This window comes from Plasmopara halstedii, assembly GCF_900000015.1.
Source record: "Plasmopara halstedii genome assembly, contig: Scaffold_350, whole genome shotgun sequence".
In the NCBI taxonomy this organism is placed as follows: domain Eukaryota; phylum Oomycota; class Peronosporomycetes; order Peronosporales; family Peronosporaceae; genus Plasmopara; species Plasmopara halstedii.
This window is the reverse complement of record NW_020187271.1, coordinates 17549-17923: the sequence shown is the minus strand read 5'-3', so window position 1 is coordinate 17923 and position 375 is coordinate 17549.

The following is a 375-nucleotide window of genomic DNA, read 5'->3' as shown; positions in this document are numbered from 1 at the left end:
GATGTATACACCGACAACTCTGCCTGCAAGTGGTTTCTTCATCATCAACGTCTCTCACTGACTCGATTTCTTTTCGGGATATCAATTTGTTCTGCATCATCGACCTGGTCGCCTCAACGTAGTTGCCGACGCCTTATCACGCCCGCCGGCTTCCGATTCGTCGGGGGAGGGGAAAGACAACGTTCCAAGCCAGACAATTCGCGTCGCAATGGCCAAGCGCATCCGATTCGACACTTGCGAGAAGTTCTTTTATCCCGTTCTGCTCCAAGTCCAGTACGGCAGCCTCTGGGTGCCAAGCAACTGCAAATGAAAGTGTTTGAGACCAACCTTGTTGAAGTCACAACCATCAGTTCCTTCGAGATTGACAATTCAACT